The sequence below is a fragment of the Mustela nivalis genome (assembly GCF_964662115.1).
Source record: "Mustela nivalis genome assembly, chromosome: 8".
Classification (NCBI taxonomy): Eukaryota; Metazoa; Chordata; class Mammalia; order Carnivora; family Mustelidae; genus Mustela; species Mustela nivalis.
In genome coordinates, this window is record NC_139027.1 from 46,891,272 (window position 1) to 46,910,377 (window position 19,106).

The 19,106-nt window shown below is 35.8% G+C and overlaps 1 protein-coding gene and 1 pseudogene across 4 annotated transcripts in view; one reads left to right on the plus strand and one right to left on the minus strand.

Annotated features, from left to right (window-relative positions):
* The window catches only part of LRRTM4 (leucine rich repeat transmembrane neuronal 4), a 710,494-nt gene that overhangs the window by 256,924 nt on the left and 434,464 nt on the right, over positions 1–19,106 (plus strand). The gene's annotated exons all lie outside the window — the stretch shown is intronic.
* On the minus strand, positions 14,018–14,881 carry LOC309871933 (large ribosomal subunit protein uL10 pseudogene; annotated as a pseudogene). Its single transcript has one exon. The product of its transcript is annotated as a large ribosomal subunit protein uL10 pseudogene (transcript).

Consider the following 19,106-nt stretch of genomic DNA (forward strand, 5'->3'; position numbering starts at 1 on the left):
CCATGTTGCTTAGTAACCAGGAAACATAATTCAGAATTTAAGGAAGCGAGGCTCCAGGAGTTTAGTCTAAGCTCTTTCTAATAAAGTGCTGCTCCCAAAGATAAAAACATTTAACTTGTCAGTCTCTTTTATTTTTTGATTTTTGTTAAATGCTGTAAATATGCTTCATATAAAATGTATGCAAGGCAAGCACAGATTGAGCAAAGCTCTTTGTGCTCTGAAAGAAAAAGAAATTAGGAAAGAAAAGAACTTGACAAAAGTCCTTGTTTACAAGTGAGCTCTGTATAATCATGCTCTGTATAACTGAGCACTTTTTCCCCCCTTTCATTAAAGTCATTAGTGATTATCAGCAACTGGTATATTTGAATTTCATTTATATTTGTTAATGGTACTGGCTTAGAATGTCTAGCAGACACTGATTCAGTAAGTTTCATTTAATGACATATAATCTATTGTCTTCCTTTCATTGGTGAATGCTTGTCATTAACAACATAGTGTGCTGATTGCCTTCCTTTACTTTGTCTTTTGACTCTCATTTTATCTCTCCAACAGATTACCAGTAACCTAGGCATATTTACTGAGCCCCTTTTACTTGCTACCATTCAATTTTACTTACTACCATAAAGAATGTTAAATTCTTTAACTTTTTTTTTTTTTCTTTTAAGAGAGAGACACTGAGGAGGAGCAGAGGGAGAGGGAGAGAGACCTCAACCAGGCTTCACACCCATGGAGCCCAACATGGGGCTCAATTTCATAACCCTGAGATGAGACCTGAGCCAACTAAGAGTTGGACACTTAACTGACTGAGCCGCTCAGGCGCCCCTGTACGCTACCATCCTTAATAAATTGTGGGTCTATCTAACCAGCTCTGTCGTGTCCTGTTTTACAAAGTCAGTTTAGGGAAAGGGACGTTTAACCAACTAATCATATGAATATATATATTCACACCTTGTCATAGTTGGTTTGAGTGAAAAATGTTGGAGGCTGTGAAGAATTTGTAACAAGAAAACCTAAAGTAGACAAAGGGATAAATGAAGCATCAGACAAGATGACCCAAATGCAATAAAATTTGAGCTGGAATATGGAAAACAAGTAGAAAGTAAGAAAAGAGAGGAGAGAAAGAAACAGTTGCAAGTGAAGGAATCAGTGTATTCAAATGTCAGTGGTTCTCATCTGGAGGGCTTGTTAAAACATACATATCTGAGCCCCACCCAAAAGCTTATGTTTCCACATGAATCAGAGTCCATGAATTTGCACATATTGCATTTCTAACAAGTTTACAGGTGATACAGCCCATGCTGGACAGGAGAGCGTACTTTGAGAACCACTGGCTTAGACAATTAAAGAAAGGTCATTATGGTGAGTCCACAGTTAACTATGGAACAAGTGAATGAGAAGACAGAAATATAGAGAGAAGACAGATGGCTTAAACCCTTAAAAGATTTTTTTCATAGTTTAAAGAGCAGTTGGGATGACTTTGGGGGATTTTAAGCCAAGAACTGATGTGATGACATCTGTCTTTTACAAAAAAAAAAAAAAAAAAAAAATCCTGGGTATATGGTGTGCAGAATGAATTGAGGGGAAGTAAGAAGAATGCATAATGGAAAAGCCTGTTGGGAGATTGTTCCAGGGATCTGAGGAGAGCAAGGGCAGGGTGACAGGAATGGCAGGGCAAAGATTCAGAGAGATACAAGGGATAATAAGTAGGGTAAAAAGTCAGTAAGACTTGATGATAATTTCAGTGTAAGAGAGGAAAGAATTAAGAATGACTCCCAAGAATTCTGTTTCCTGGTACCCAGATTGCAGTGTGTGGTACCATCCATGGAAGAAGATTTTTGAAAGAAAGACAGACTGAAAGTGGATGTGATGGAAAGGGAATTATAATGCGATTTAGGAAATTGAGGGTTTTGTTTTGTTTGGGGGTTTTTCTTTTGGGTTTTTTTTTTGGGGGGGGAGGGGAGGTTTTGTTTTGTTTTGTTTTGCTTTTTAGTGGAAATGTCAAATGCTCATTTAGATATACTTGGATTTAGACTTGGAGCTGAGATGAGAAGTAGTTGCCAAGAATAAAACTTTGAAAGTCATTGACCTATTGATGGAATTTGGAGTTTTTTATATGGATCAAGTCATCAAAGATTTAAGTAGAGAATGAGATTACAAAACGTCTTAAGTTACTTTAAGGAAACAAAACTAGACAGCAAAGAATATGAGCTAATAAAGGAAACAGAATAGTAGAGATGTAGGTAGAAAAAATAATACAGTGCTGTAAGATGTCTAGTCATTTTCAAATGGACTTTGATTTAGCATTATTTTCCTACTTCTAAAGATGTTTAAGATCCTTTACTTAACATCAGTGCTCTGATGTTTTATGAGCATCTACTGAAACTTTTTCTAATCTTTTATATTCTCTTTTTGGAGAATTTTATTGTCTAACAGGATGAACTTAAAATTCATAGTCCATAGCTGGATATTTTTTAACTTGAAAATTACATTATTGATAAATCTGCTGGAAAACAGTTCTAAACAAGAACGACCAGGGAAAACTGGAATATATGGTCTCTCCACATTCATCATAGAGTGGAACTCCTAATCAGTGTTTTTAATTTTCTACTATATTTTCACTTATTTTCAATTGCTTCACTTTCAACTTTCTGGGAGATTTCTTCAATAATCATTGAAACACTAAAAAGCTTATTAGAATATTTATTTGGGGAAATTTTATTCCTATGGCTTTATTGGACAGAGATCGATAAGATAGCAAGGCATGACTTATTTTGGGGTCCCTTTGCCAGACCAAGTATCGGTATTTCAGTATTTTTGTTTATTTCCTCTAGATGATAAAATTTATTCAGCCATCTTCCAGTGTCTAGTCTCTTTTCAGGGAGCAGATTGGGATAGAAGAGAGGGGTCTCAGAGTTTAGCCCATGTCAGCTTGCACTCGCCCTGGGTTCAGCCAGATGCCTTGCCTCTGCACACCAGTGGTTCTTACCTCTTCCACATTCAGAGCCTCCGCAGCTCTGTTCACCTGCAGTATTATCCCTCTGCTTCCTGCAGTCAGAAGGACTAAGCCTTTCAGATGATTTTAGCACTGGTCTCTCACCACCCACTGTCATTCCTGCTGTACCATCTCTGGAGATTGGTGGGACAAATAGGTCCTTTTCCTATAAGAATCTTCTCTGTAGACCCTTGGAATATAAATTCATCCACTCTGCTAAATCATTTACAACTCTTTTGTCTTCTTTGTTTTCCAGAAATTAGTGGAAATATTATTTTGGTCCAGATGTCTACTTAACATTTTTACAAGTCAAATTTACTCCACTTGAAATTTATTTTGCAATACAATTAGGTAAAAACCTTCATTATTTTTTCTGCTAAAATAATCAGTGGTTGTAGTGCAATATATTTAATGATCCATTATTTTTTCAGCAATTAATGATCCTATTTTTTTATAGACTAAGGACTTGATACGCTTCCTTGGGTTTGAAACTCTTTCTCAAGGTTTCATATGTATTAAATCAAATGATATTATATGTAAAACTATGTAGCATGTTACTTTGAACATGCTACGAATACAATAAGTATTACTGTACTGTTTTTTTCTCAAGTACAATAATTAGAGTAGTTAAAATACAACTTTATAAATATGCTGAACAAGTAGAACACAGAAGAAAGCTTTGCATTTTATATGAGTGTTCCTTTTATTCCTCTGTTGTGTTGAGCAGCACCTCTCCTTTGTCCTTTCCTTAGCATATTATGATGACATGACTCCCTTTTAATTTTAAGGCTTTCTCAACTTATAAAAGCCATTCACTGTGACTTCTTTTGGTGGATGGCTCATTATATTTTCCAAGACCCTGTTGTTTTACCATCTTTGAAAACAAATAAAAATGACACTTCTAAACACTCCACTATAACAAATTAGATTTATTCTGAAGAGCTCAGTGAACAGCATTTTGAATGAGATCCATAATGGGCTTTTTAATTAAATGAATATAGTCATTTCATAGAGGCAATTCTCATTAGTAGAGCAGTATTGAGATGACCATTTCATTCTAATTGTGCTGTGTGTTTATATAAGGAGACTCATTTTAGGGTTGGTTTGAATAAATTTATATCTAATCATGTCTTGACACCTAGTGCACGTTTGAAAGGTAAATATTACTGCTTTTCCAAAAACAAATAGTAAATAAAACAGTAGAATAAAATAAATAAAAATGCTTCCCCCTAGTAATTTGCTTTTCTTTTATTTGAATTGAGTGGAAGAGAAATTCGACTTTGCATATCATCTTCTATTCATTACTCGGGTTTCTTTTTATTTCTTTACCTTTGGTAATGGACTGAATATGTCTCCTAAAAGTTAATTATACTGAAACCCTAACCCCCAGTGTGGTTATATTTGGAGATGGGCCTTCAAGGAAGTAATGAAGGTTAAATCAAGTCATAAGGGTGGGGCCCTGATCTGATAGGATTAGTGTCCTTAAAAGAAGAGACACTGGAGACTCACTTGCTCTCTGTCTCCACATTCAGGAACCCAACTAAGGCCATGGAGGCCACTTACAATAGAGAATTCTGTAAACAGCATGCCAGGAAGAGTCTTCACCAAAAACCAATTGTACTGTACCCTGATCTCAAACTTTCAGCCTCCAGAACTGTGAGAAAATGATTTTCTGTTGTATAAGCCACTAAGTCTGTAGTATTTTTATGGCAACTTGAGCTGGCTAATGTGCTTTCTTATGTACAGTTCTGAAATGCTAATATTCTGAGTTACTGTGAGCGTAGATGTGTAAATGCTGTATATAGCTCCAAAGACAAATATTAAAGAAGCATGAACTTAACATATCTTTTCACAAGTTTGAACCTCCATTACCTGAAGTGTTTTCATTGCATAGATACCATTAGGACAAGGTACCAAGAAATGTTGGGACAATTTACAAGAGGAGAATGTGATTCCAGGTCAAATTATCTAGACATAAAAATGTGTCTTTCTTATATAGAGTACAGTGTGAAAATTTGGGGTGAAGAGTAACTTTCCAGGGTCAGGAGGAAACCAAAAACACTACCTCAACTAGGTCATTATGGGTAACATTCTCTGTGATGTCTTCTCAATGGTATGTACTCTTAGTATGATGTGACATGCCTGCCTAAAACCCATAATCATTGTTTACCTATGAGAAAACTATCGGACAAACCCAAATTTAAATCTAGCCTACAAAATACCTGACCAGTACTCCTTGAAACTGCAAAGGTCATCAAAAACAAGGAAAGTCCGAGGAACTGTCACAGTTTATAGAGTCTAAGGAGACAAGAAAAATAAATGATAGGGTCTTCTAGATGGGGTCCTGGAATAGGTAAAGGGATATTAGGTAAAAACTAAAGAAATGCAAATAAGTTGTGAACTTTGATGAATAATAATATATCAGTGATGGTTCATTAGTTAAGACAAATGTACTGTACTAAGATGTTAACAAGAGGGGAAACTGGGCGAGGGTTATGTGAGAACTTGCACAGTACTATAACTTCTCAGTAAATCTGAAAATACTTGGAAATCAAGTTTATTGTATATGCAAGGGTTGCTGTATGTTTATTTGTTTTTAGTCAACAAGTTTAGTCAACAAAGTCAACAAGACCCATAGACCAGGATAGAGAGACCCCTTTCTCCAAAGATCAGTAGTAGTCCTAATGCTGTTGGGAATCCTGCACAGACTCTCACTCATGTTACATCCTAGGTTCCTGATCCCAGGTACCATGTAGATTAGTCAGGAGAGAGATTTTTTTAAGTGGCTTAGAGTAATCCAGTTTTATTTCATTCTCACATTTCATTTCCAGCTTGGGACACCAAGGGGATCTGCTCACTCAAGGACCAAGGATTATTGGGAGCTTCATTCAACTGTATGAACTTAAATGAACTTCCAGGTTCACAAGAACAGGAAAAGATGTTCTGGATAATTTCCCAGAGGAATTCCACAGCTTTCGTCTAGAAATGATGCATGTTACTTTTCCTGATCACCCACGGACTAGATTTGGTCATATGACAGTTGCCAGCTGCAAGCAGACTAGAAAATGTAGGGAAAAAAATAGGATATTTGGTGAGCAGTAAATTTACCATTGATTCATATTTCCTCATTTTTTAACTATTCCTTGGTTTACATTTTTCTATTTTTTATTACTACCAAAATATTTGAGAACACTATTTTTATAACTGCTTAGTCTTTGATACTCAAAATACTCTCAGTTTCTTCTCTAGAGGAACTGTGAAACCCAGAGAGAGTTCAATTTTTCAGCATCTCCTATGGACTACAGACAATATTCATGCTTCCTCCAATTTGTGATTGCCTAAGACTTATCATTGGAAATAATAATAAGAAATATGAAATGACTGTATGTGTGAATATAGGAAATTATTAATTTAAAGTTATTGCCTAGTGATGGGGAAAAGTACAAGTTACTCTATGGTTCATCTCCTGAAATCATTACTTTAAGATCATCTCCAATTCCAGTGTCATCAATTAGTATAAGGTCCCCAAATGCATTTTGACCAGGCTTGGTGAGGCTTTATTTTCAAAAGGAAATTGCCCTCTTGCCTTCTAAATTGGATAATTGCAATTCTAAAAACCCACTCAGAAATGTAAATGCTCAATCGCCTATGAAAATGCTGTTTTGACATGCACTTATTGCATCTGTGCCTATGAGTATAGTCGAATTAGCTTTTGCTTCTTGGTACAAGCTCAGTTTATATTTACCTTTCTTAATAACATCAAAAATGGAATGATGACAAATTAGAATCCCTTTCATAATGTGGTAGTTAATGGCTATTAGAAAACTATATTGACAAATTTTGACAAGAGGTGGTTTAATATCTAAATATTGCTACCCATTTGTGGAGTGTTGTGTTTTGAATCACAGCTAATCATTAAAACTCACTTGTATAGGATATATTCTAATCTCTGATATACAGATTACATATCATTCTATATTGAAAGCAACCATTCAACTAACCAAAAACACACAAACATACAAATACAATTTCTTGAAAGTTCCACTCTTATTTATTTATTTATTTACTTAATTTCTTACTTACTTATTTACTTACTTACTCACTTACTTACTTATCTCTATACCCATTATGTGGCTTGAACTCAAGACTCCAAGATCAAGAATCACATGTTGTACCTCCTGAGCCCATCAGATGCCCCAGTTTTAATCCTTTCACTTATAGGTCAAGTGGTAAGGAAAATCTAATGTAGGAAATTTGGAAAGGATGCTCATATACACTTGTGCTTTGTTCATGTATTTAATCGCTTCAGCATCTTCTTTAGGAAATTTCAGATAAGTATATTCTTTACCTCTGTAATCTGCTGTGATTTACAAATTTGTAAAGCTGAACATTGTGTAAATTCCAGAAATATTACTTCTCTGTTAAAAATATAATAGAGACTTTTATAATCTTTTCATATAGAATTTTCTCCTGGTACTAAAAGGCACCCTATGATCTTTTAGGCTGATCTTTTAATTCACATCTTAAACCTCCTGACCCTGAGCTTTTGCTTGTTTCACCGAATAGAATATCCTCTCCTTTCCTTTCTGTGTTTCGCTATACATTCACAATAATTAACTGTACAGTTATGAGTCTATTTTGGCCTATAAAGCTCTTAATATGGGCTATTTTGCTGAATCTCTTTGTTCATCAAACATACAGGTGTTCTACATGGAAAGGATGAAAAGTAATCTGATTATAGCAACATTGGATAAATTATTTGCTCTTGATCTTGCAATTGTTGTGCCATTCGTATTGAAACACATTCATAATCCTAATCCACTTCTCTCCATTCCTGGGTCTTCACCTAGACCACTCTTATTCATCCTTCATCTATAGCTTCAGAAAAGATCTCTCACTTTTTTTTGTTTATAACTTTTTAGATTTACTTATTTACTTATTAATTTGAGAGAGAGAGAGACAGTAAGCAGGAGGAGCAGAGGGAGAGGGAGAGAGAATCTGAAGCAGACTCCATGCTTGTGTTCTCACTTGTTAATTCTGATCTGGTCTCTTACTGTTGACCTCCATTCTCCCCATGCCTACTGTCAAGGAATGCATCACTGCTTAACTGCTTGTTCATTTGTCTATATCCTTCTTAGGTTTCCCTTACAAGATGGAACACTTCTATTTTGATTTTTTGTTTGATCATTTTTTTATTTGATTATTACTGCGTCATCAATTTGGTATATAATCCTTGGAACATAGCTAGCTCTCAAGAAATTGCTATTGAATGAATGTTACCTAGCCAGTTAATGTAAAAGCCAGGATGCAAAGACCATACAGAGAGTTTTCAGGCGACATTCACCTAGTTTCTCCCCTCTGGGAGAAACATCTCACATAGCTATACAGCAATAGCAAACCAAGAAACTGTTAATACAATAAAGAGTGAGTATCGTTGTATGACACTGCATCACAAGTGTGTGTTCATGAAACCACTACTTCAATACAAAACATACAGAACTACTTCTTCACTATCAAGACTCACATTGTGCTACCCATTTATGGCCATACCCAAATCCCTTACCCCTTGCTGCTTTGTTCATTAAACCCTGGCAACCATTAGTCAGTTCTTCCTCTCTATAACTTTGTTTTAAGAATGTTATGTAAATGGGTTTATACAGCATGTGATCCTTAGAGACTGGCTTTTTTTTTTTCTCACTCAGGAGAGCGCCCTTGGGAATGATCCAAGTTGCTGCATATATTGGTAGTTTGTTCCTTTTTACTGATTAATAGTATTCCATGATACGTAGATATTACATTTTGTTTTTCCATAGCTATGTTAAGTAACATTTTTGTTGCTTTCAATTTGGGGCTGTTACAAAGAAAATTGCCATAAAAAATTATGTACAAGTTTTTGTGTGGATATAAGTTTTATTTCTCTGGGATAAATGCCCAGAAGTGCAATTGATCCATTGTATGGTAATGTATATTTTATTTTTTTAAGAAACTGCCTAGCTATTTTTTGTAATAACTGCCATTTCACGTTTCTGCCAGCAGTATATGAGGGACTGAGTTGTTCGTGGCTTTTTCTTTTTTTAATATTTTATTTATTTGTTTATCTATTTATTTATCTATTTATATTAGAGAGAGAGAGAGAGGACAAGCAGGGAAAGAGCAGAAGGAGAGGGGAAGAGAGAATCCCAAACAGACTCCCTCTAAGTATGGACCCCCCCATAAGCCAAGGTGGCACCCTTTAGCCTGAGATCACAATCTAAGCAGAAATGAAGAGTTGGGCTCTTAAATGACTGAACCACTCAAGCATCCCAGGATTGAATTTCTCTATAGTCTCACCAGCATTTGGTGGTGTCACTATTTTTAATTTTAGCTCTTCCAATAAGTATCTAGTGAGTATGTAGTAAGTATGTCTCATTGTGGTCTTAATTAGCATTTCCCTAATGGTTATTGATATGAAACCTCTTCTCTTACATGCTTAAATGTTATCCATGTATCTTCTTCAGGGAAAGAAGTCCAGTTCATCTTTTTTTTTTTTTTTCTTTTATGGACTGTTTTTGGCATCGTGTTTAGGCTTCACCAAGCCTGAAGTCCCAAAGATCTTCTCCTACATTTTCAAGAAATGTTATAGTTTAATATTTTAATTTAAATCTACTGTCTACTTTGAATTAAGTTTTGTGTACATTGTGAGGTTTAAGTCAAGATTCATTTTTCCGCCTCTGGGTGTCATATTGCTCTAGCACAATTTGTTGAAAAGGCTTTTTTCTCTTTGTCAAAAAATTCCGTTGGATGTACTTCTGTGTGTATGGTTTCTTATCCCGTTTCTATTGATCTGTGTGTCTTTGTCTTTGCCAATACCACAGTCCTCATACAATAGTTTATAAGTCTTCAAATTACATGGACTGGTAATTCCTACCATTTTATTATATTTTTCAGAAATGTTATGGATATTTTACTTCTTTTGCCTTTCCATAGAAGCTTTAGAATAATCTTGTATATACGACAAGATATCTTGCTAGGATTTGATAGGAATTGTGTTTTGTCTTTCCTGTGTTGAGTCTTCTAATTCATGAACATGTTATATGTTTTCATGTATTGAGATCTTCTTTGGTTTCATCAGTATTTTAAAATTTACAACACTGAATAGTGTTGTACATATTTTATTAGACATATATGTAGGTATTACCTTTTTCTTGAGGGTGTGGAACTGGTATTTTTTTTTTAAATTTTGATCTTGATGTGTTCATTGCTAGTATATAAAAATACAATTGACTTTTTTTAAAGTTTATTTTGTACTATATGACATTTCTGACCTTGCATATAAATTATAGAACTGTTTTGTAGATTTTTGACATTTTCTGCATAGGCAGTCAGGTCATCTGCAAATAGAAATTATTTCTTATTTTCCAATCTGAGTGCCTTTTTTCCTTTGCTTAATGGTATCCTGTTAGCTACAACTTCTAATTCCATGTTGAATAGCAGTGGTGAGACTGGATACACTTGTCTTATTCCTAAACTTAGAGGAAAAAGCATTCAGTCTTTTACCACTAGCTGTAGATTATCTGTCGTTTTCTTTTTTTTATAGCAGGTTAGAGAAGTCTCTCTATTCCCAGTTTTCCAAGAATTATTATCATGAAGGAGTGTTGAAATTTGACAATGCAGAAATCAACATCAACTGATAAGATCATGCAATTTTTTCATGAAACTTTTCTTTCTTATCCTTTTAATATGGAAGGTTATATTTCTTGGCATCCCTAGAATAAATTAATTTGTTATAATGTACTAATTTCTTATATTTTTCTGAATTCTATTTGCTAATGTTTAATTTGGAATTATTTTTGTCTGTATCTATGAGGAATGTTGATTTATTGTTTCTTCTCTTCTTGATTTCTTTACTTCCTCCCTCCCCCCTCCCCCCTCCTGCCTCCCCCCTCTCCTGCCTCCCCTCCTCCCCCCTCCCATCTCCCCTCCTCCCCCCTCCCCCCCTCCCTTCCTCTCTTCCTTCTTGCCTCCTTCCTTCTTTCACTCCTTTTCTCCCTCTCTTCCTCTTTTTCTTTCTACCTTTTTGTCATCTGGATTTGTATTAGAGTAATTATGAGCTGCATCAGATGAGTTGGAAAGTCTTTCCTCTTCTATTTTTTACGTGAGCTTGTTTAAAATTAGTTCTCTTGTTGTTGTTGTTGTTAGTTCTAAAATGTTTAGTATCCTTTTCCAATGAAACAGTTGAGGCTGGAGATTTCTTTTTTCATAATTGTATTAAATCAACAATTTAATTTCTTAAAAGTTACGGAGGTGTTTACGTTATTTATCTATTTCAGGTTGGCTGAGTAGTGCTAATTTGTGCTTTCAAGAATTGGTCTATTTCCTCTATGTTGTCAAATTTGTGTAGAGTTACTTATATTGTTCCCTTATTATCCCTTTGATGCCAGCAGAGGCTCTAGAGATAACTCTTATTTCATTCATGACCTTGATGCCATCTTTTTTTTCCTAATCTGTTACACCAGAGATTTGTCAGTTTTGCTGATCTTTTCCAAAAACCAGATTTTTTAATACAGATTTTCTTCACTGTTTCTCTGTTTTCTCACTTCATTAATTTCGGCTTGTTTTGTTTCTTTGTTTATTATGTCCTTCCTTCTCCATGTTTTGGGTTTATTTTTGTTCTTCTTTTTCTGGTTTCCTGATAGAAAAGCTTAGGTTACTGATTTGAGATTTTTCTTTCTTCCTAATATAAGCATCTAGTGATATGCATTTCTCTTTATCACCACTTTAGCTGTATCCCATAGGTACTGAAATGTTAATTTCATTTTCCTTTTGTTAAATTTGTCCTTTTTCTGTTTCCTTTAATATTTCCTCTTTGATATCTGTATCACTTAGAAATAGAGTTTAGTTTCAAGCATTTGGAGATTGTCCTATTATTGCTCTAATATTTATTGGTTTTCTACTCTGACGCTATTGTGGTCAGAGAATACACTACATATGGTTTAAGTCCTCTTTAATAGTTTGAATTTGTTTTATGGTTAAGATATGGTCTATTTTGATGAATGTTCTGTGGATATAATGTGTAATCTACTGTAATTAAGTTGTATATCCTATAAATGTGTATTAGATCCTGTTGGTTAATAACAATGTTGAGTTCCATATTTTTGCTAATGTTATGTCTAGTTGTCTATCCCTGCTTGAGAGATGGGTGTGGGAAGGTTAACCATAATTGTGGCTTGGTCTATTCTCTCAGTCTACCTGTTTCACTTCACGTATTTTGCAGCTTTGCTGTTTGGTGTCTACATGTTCAGTATTGGTGTCTTACTGGTAGATTGGCCCCTTTATCACTATGTAATAACCCACTCTGTTCCTGGTAAATTTCTTTGCTGGGAAGTCTACTTTGTCCAATGTATTAATACAGCCACTCCTGTTTCCTTTGATTATTTGTGTATTCTTTATAAATACTTTGACTTTCAATTTCCATATGTCATTATACAGGTATTCCCCACTGTTTGAACGTTTGCATTATGCCACTCCACTTTCATGAAAAAAATCTACATTTGTACCTGTTTCCATTAACCTAAAGAAATCCTAAGAGGATTTTCACTTTTATGAAAAAAGGCAAAAATAGCATTGTTTCTTTTGCTGTGAGTTGTTAAAAGAGAGAGTGCCAACCAGTCGCAGCGAGAGTTGCACCACCAAGTTCCTTCCTGAGGAACTATGCTCAGCATCTCAGCATCAAGCCTCCCTAGCTCTGAACTAAGTCTATGAGCATCTGTTTTTTTTATCTTGATTTATTTTGTGCATCCATTAGCAAGATGTGTCCTCAGGAGTCAGAAAAGGCTGAGAGAGGTTATTTTTGGGGCCTGGGAATGCTAGAAAACTCTTTGTATATAAACTAATGATAATTGCTTCTTCACTTTATGCCATGTTGTGGCTTATGAAAGTTTTCATAAGAACACTCTCTTTATAGATAGTGAGGGAAACCTGTATTTTAAATGACTTTCTTATAAATAACATACAGTTGCATCATATTTTTAAATATACTCTTTCAATCTTTATTTTTTAATTGTAATCAGATTAGTTACATATACTGCAATTACTGATATGTTAAGAGCTTACGACTATCATTTTATTTTTTGTTTTCCATTCATTCTCTTTGTTTTTCATTTCTGTGTTTTCTTTTTCTTCTCTTCCTATAGGTTACTTGAACATTATGCAAAATTTCCCTACCCTTACATCTTTTCACCTTACCTCAGTTATAATTATGTTAAATATACTGAGAGCTAAAGTAGACAATTCTATAATTTTTGCCTCAAATATCAGGTATAATTTAGAAAACTTAATAGGAGAAGGGAAGTCTATTGTATTTACCCATAATTTTGCTTTCTGGTTTTGTTTTGTTTTGTCTTTCCTTTTTGATATTTAGATAACTTCCTTAAGTCATCCTTTTAGGGTAAATCATCTGGGAACAATTCTTATTCATTTTTTTGCTTCTCTTTTGTCTATTTTGTTTTGTTTTCCATCATCTGAGACTGTCTTGAATTCCTTTATTCTTGAAGTCTATTATTCTTGGGTGTATATTCTTGGGTATAAAGTTCTTTTATTTCAATGCTTTAAAACATACTACTTCTGGGATGCCTGGGTGGCTCACTTCGTTAAGCACCTGCCTTTGGCTCAGGTCATGATCCCAGGATCCTGGCATCTAGTCTCCATTGGGCTCCTTGCTTAGAGGGGAGCCTGCTTCTTTCTCTGCCTAATGCTTCCTCTGCTTATGCTCTCTCTCTGACAAAACAACAACAACAACAAAAAATCTACTTCCTTTTGGCCTTCGTGACTTCTTTTTCTTTTTTTAAAGAACTAAAATATTTCTTTATTTTAAATATTTTACTTACTTGTGTAATACAATGATCACCGATCACTTTAAGACTTTATTTATTTATTTATTTGTCAGAGAGACAGAGAGAGAGGGAGCACAAACAGGGGGAGTGGGAGAAGGAGACGCAGATCTCCTGCCGAACAGGGGCCTGAGGAAAATTGGTTGCTTTTCGGTGATTAGTGAAAGAGACCAAATCCCTTATCCTTGTCTGACTCCTCTGACTCTTCCTTTGCTTCAGCCTTGGTTGGGGCTGCAGCAGCAGGGGCGGCACTGGTGGTAGTGGCCACAGGAACAGCAGCCACAAATGCTAATGGATCAGCCCAGAAAGTCTTGACCTTTTCAGCAGTAGGAAGGTGCAGTCAGTTGCCACAGACAGAGCCTGGACCTGCTGAAATGATGGTAGAATGCGGCACTGATGCAATGGTCAGGTAACCTCTCTGCAGACATACACTGGCAACCTTGGGGATATTTTCCATGAAGCAAGAATGCAGTTTCGTCTGTGATGTCAAGGACTTCAGGGCTGTAGATGCTGCCATTGTCAAACACCTACTGGATGGTTATCCCAAAGGAGAAGGCAGGGATGGAGATGTTTAGCATGGTAAGCACTATGATTTTGCCTGCTCCCACTTTGTCTCTGTGTTAAACGTTTGCACATCACTCAGGATTTCAATTGTGCCCCTGGAGATTTTAGTGGTGATACCTAAAGCCTGGAAGAAGGCGGTCTTCTTGAGCCCCAGACCAGTGTTCTGAGCTGACACAAAGACTTTACATGGAGCTTTGGCACAAGCACAGGTGACAGCTGGCAACTTATTGGCCAGCAGCATGTCCCTGATTTCAGTGAAGTCCTTCTCGGTGAACGTAAAGCCCACATTCCTCTTCATGTGAGGCAATAGTTTTCTATTCTTTATTCTCCAGATGCCTTCAGATGGCCTTGTCTATCATGGTGCTCTTGCCATCGGCCCCACAGCCTTCCCGTGGAGGGCCATATGGATCTGCTGCATCTGCTTGGAACCAATTTTGCCTGTTCCCACAATGAAGCATTTTGGTTATTCACCTAAAAGTCAGATGATCTCAGAGTATCTGGGTGGCTTAGTTGAGCATCTTCCTGTGGCTCAGATCATGATCTCAGGGTCCTAGGATCGAGCTCCATTTTGGGCTCCTTGCTCAGTGGGGAGTCTGCTTCTCCCTGTCACCCTCTCTCTGTGCTCTCAATCTCTCAAAAAATTAATAAAATGTTTATATATATATTTATATATGTATGTACACACACACACACACACACACACACACACATACAATTAGAAGATCTCAAGCAAGAATTGGGACTTCTGGATCACCCTATCTTCCATGGGTATCATGGTGGTGCATCAGGGATTACCATGCAGGGTTTAAAGACAATATCACTTTCACAAGGATATGTGGAAAGAGGAAAGGCAAATTTTTATAACTACCGGAGAGTGGAAGTCTAGGCATTTGTTGGTGTGAGTAAAGGTGGGGCCACATTTTTTTCTGTGCTGTTTGGATAAAGTAGCTATTTTCTAAGTTTTGTTTGTTTGTTTTAAATCTTGCTAGACTGTCCCTTTTATAAGCCTTTTAAAACCAAACAGGAGCAAACTTTTGTTAGGGCTTTTATTGTCTGTGCCCATTGACATTTACAAGTTACTAGCTTTTGTAACACCAAGTCTGCAATATATAAAGAGAAAAGAAAACCCACAGACTTCAGCATTGTTATTTTCTGGATGCCGAGTTTCCTTGCCAGTCTGCCTTCTTCTCTCCAGTGTTTTTTTACCTTTGTTAGTAGAAAGAGTAGAGAATTTCTTCTCCACTTTTTAGGAGAAAGAATTCTTTGCTTATTCCTTTTAATTTTGTTACCAAGGTTTTAAGTGATTAATTTCTAAGTCATCTGGATTATATCTTTAACTGTTTGGTTTCCTGGCTGCTGTTATTTTGGTTTTTTAGGTTACACTGCATTTTGAAATTCTTGTATTTCTGGTGATGTACTTTTGATGCCACAACTTACATATTATAGATTGAAAGATAAATAAATGTGTGTATGTGTGTATGTGTGTGTGTGTGTGTGTGTCCCTCTTCCCCAAATTGTGTTGATTCAATTGTCTGATAGCTCTCTGATGCAGAAGAAAACTCTGTCATCAATATGCATGTATGTACTTATATATGTATATGGTTCAGTGTGAATTGGATATGTGTCTGTCCTTCCAAAAATACTTAGAAAATTTTATTTGTTTTCTTTATCCATGACATTCAAGACTTCCTACAGGAATAGTATAAAGTTGAGATGCTCTCTGTATTTATGTTGCATGGTAGATTTCAAGCTATCTTATCTCCAGATTCAAGTGTTCGTTTACCCCAGAAAAATTCATTTTATTACTTCTTTTTTTTTTTTAAATTAAGACTGGGGTGATTTATTAATCTTGTTTTTTTTTTTAATTTATTTTATCACTTCTTGATCATTGATTTTCATTTTGTTCTTGACTTCAGTCTGTACTGCAAATTGTATTTTAGGGTATATTCCATGTGCCTTCTTTGCTCTCATAATTTATATTCTCTTTTTCTTGTTTCTTACGTATTTTGTGAAACATTTCTTAAAATGGACATTTAATTTCCTCATGTGGGTTTCTATAATATCCAATATTCTGTACACTCCCTCCATTACAGGTTTTACATCCATTATCATGTTTTTCTTCTGAGGTGAAAATTTGTTTCTGTGAACAGCTGGCACAAGAATTCCTCTTAGAGAGAAAACTCTTTTGAAAAATATTTTGTGTATGTGTGAGAAGCTAAGGGAATGCTCAGGAAACAGGAATGATTGCTGAATTGTAATTTGTGAGAGGCACAGTGGAGAGAATCAAGGAGGTTATGGATAATTCTGAGACACTCATCATGGCTTTCTGGTGGGGCTCTAGCACATTTTCAGCATACAGATGTTTGATTAATCAATTTTATTAATTTTTGTCTGTTTGTTTGAAAAACGGAAGGACTAAGTGTCATGTTTTATGTTAAGGCCGATGTGTTAGGGCCAGTAAATAATGTAAGACACAGGAGAATGTAGTCTTCTTAGTGTTAGCATAGATCCTTGGGAAACCCTTGGACTTCCAAGAGCTGTGAAATTGATGGGGAGAGGAGAACAATCAGATGCAGAAGAAATTCCAGGCCATTTTTCGAAGACTTAAAAGCCAGAAATGGACCAATACAGAGGAAGACTATGTGAAGAGAGAGGGTGACGATGACCATGAACAAGGAGAAAGTCCTCAGAAGAAATAACCTAGCCAACACCTTGATCTTTGACTTCTAGTTATCCAGAATTGTGAGAAGACAGATTTCTGTTAAAGCCACTTTCTAGCCTCCCTAGCCTCTTCAACAAAAGGTGATGGTGTTGTTCCCATCTAAGATATAGGTGATGATTTTTGTTTGTTTTTTCCTCCATTTGTTCTCCATTCTTTTGGCTCACTATAGTTGCCTGTTTACTTTTAGTTTCAGTGTTTTTGTTTTTAATCTTGCTACATCACTGCACTTAATGCTTCATTGAAATTTCAGAAAGGTCATTTTACAGATTGGGTTTATTTTGGTTTTAATCAGTTATACACAAAAGAAATGGGAAGCAAAATGTTTATATTCATCTGATTTTCTTTTCCAATTCAGAGACCCTCTAACCTGAAGAGTCTTAACTTAGGGTGCTAGGCAATCATAGCAGAAAGCATGGCATTGTTCCGTCTCCATTTTGATTGTATTGGTAGAATTTGATTAGGACCTTGCTTCTATTCTCTCAGAGGCTCATTTAACCCTACTTATTAGAGAAACAAAAAAAACCCCAAACCTCTTTACCTCGCAAGTCCAGCCTCCTTAACTATATGCAAGGAGCAATATATGCCAACACAGGATTGTTTCAGGCATCTGTGACCTTCCCCGAGGCTGCAGTTGTATCAAGATTTATACCTCCCATCTTTTCCAGTGACTTCTCATTCCCAATCCCAGACATTCTAAAATAAGAGTGCATATCTGTTGGAATCTGCTTCACATACTTGAGGGCAAGAGTTGTCTTGAACTGGTGAATGGTGAGTTCTTGACTTATGACCTGGTCTAGTTGTTTCTGTATTTTTTCTTGCCTTAAGTCCTCAAAGTTTCTTACATATTATTATCCATCAGAAAGTATGTGGGAATATTGACATTTTAAAAGCTTTTCTTTTGAATTAACTTAATTATGCCTCTAAGCCCCCATTCTTCCAGGCTGATAGAAAATTTAATCTCAGAAATTCTTATATTTTCATGATTACCATGCATCCAAACATCACCTTTAGAGACACAAGATCTTCCTGGACTCTGTTGTGTGCTGTAATAGTGAGGGCTTTGCCAACAAGATACTATGCATCCATACACCCATTAGGCGTGAAAAAGTCCACTGGGTGAATGCATACAGTGGAGCCAGTTACAAGTCAAATAGTGCCTCTACTAGTAGTTGTGCCCACATTGTATGTTATATAACTTCTTTTGCCTCAGTTTTTTCATCTGTCAAGTGTAAATTCTATTAGGTGATCTCAGAATGTTTTTGTGAGGATTAAATGAATAAATGCAGGTGAAGTTCTCCCAAAGTGCCTCACACACAGCAAGCTCTAGACATGTGTTTGATACTGTGTTTCCTTTAGGTCTTGCCTTCTTCCTGGGTACTATGGTTCTCAAGGACATAGATTAGTCAGTCCCCTTTCCAACTGCAGTCTTTCCCTTCTAGTTGCTTCTAAATTCTCCTTTCCCTTCCATTTCCCTCAAAATCCTAGGAATCCTCTTTGCTAAGCTTAAAATTACACAAAAGGAGAAGATGCACTTTTAACTTTTATCTGGTCACCCAAAATCCATGCCAAAAAAAGCTAAATCCCAGCTATTTTCTGGATATAGAAGGAGAAGGGTATATCTACAGAAAACATATAAATATTATCCCACCACACATGATCTAAGCCTTTGATCATTTCACCTGGAATGTTGGAGAGAACTAGAATTTGAAGTCTATTTGTTTAAGCCTTTTTCTTTGTGAAAAGATTTCAAGGTTGTCTGGGTTTTAAAATCAGTTTTCTGCTAACTGGAGTCCTATAGAATTTATGATTTCTTCAGAATTATAGAGAAATTACTTTTACTATATATATTAACAATATTAATAAAATTATAGTAATAAAAGTATAGTAATACAGAATTGAAAAGGGGACATATTCCTTTGGGTGCCACCTATAAGGAAATAAATTATATAACCTACTTACA